Genomic DNA, 580 nt, shown 5'->3' with positions numbered 1-580 from the left:
TCTGACCTGGAGCAAGTGGGACGAACCACAACCCTTGCTACTACCCAGGTACATAAACATTAACCCGGAGCAAGCGGGACGAACCACAATTCTTGCTACTGCCGAGGTATCTCAAACATATATTCATTCAATCTCAATTCATATTATCAATCCTCATTGTTATCAAATCTCAAACATTAACCTGGAGCAAGTGGGACGAACCACAACCCTTACTACTACCCAGGTATCACAAATACATTCATTCAAAACTCCATAATTAACTCATTTATCATAAACATCCTTTTCTATCTCATACCCGGAGCAAGTGGACAACGCCACTGCCTACTACCCGGGGTTACACATCACATTTCAACATCTTTCACTATTATCCATTTAACACATTCATTCATTAATCATATATGCAATTATTCTCAGCCATAATCAATAATGGCTTTGCCGTGACCCGGCAATAACTTAGCCATCCGGCTCATGGTCCAATCAAGAACCAGCCATTTATCAATAAATATAGCCCTTAGGCTCATGGCATACACGGTACTTCCACCGTCATCCTCCATATCTCATATAATCATCGTTGATCATC

At 40.9% G+C, this 580-nt stretch overlaps 1 protein-coding gene across 5 annotated transcripts in view; it reads right to left on the bottom strand.

Moving 5' to 3' along the window:
- LOC107494592 (uncharacterized) overlaps nt 1–580 on the bottom strand; it is a 22,410-nt gene that overhangs the window by 6,180 nt on the left and 15,650 nt on the right. The gene's annotated exons all lie outside the window — the stretch shown is intronic.

This window comes from Arachis duranensis, chromosome 6, assembly GCF_000817695.3.
Source record: "Arachis duranensis cultivar V14167 chromosome 6, aradu.V14167.gnm2.J7QH, whole genome shotgun sequence".
Lineage (NCBI taxonomy): Eukaryota > Viridiplantae > Streptophyta > Magnoliopsida > Fabales > Fabaceae > Arachis > Arachis duranensis.
This window is presented reverse-complemented; position numbering and strand designations above follow the sequence as displayed.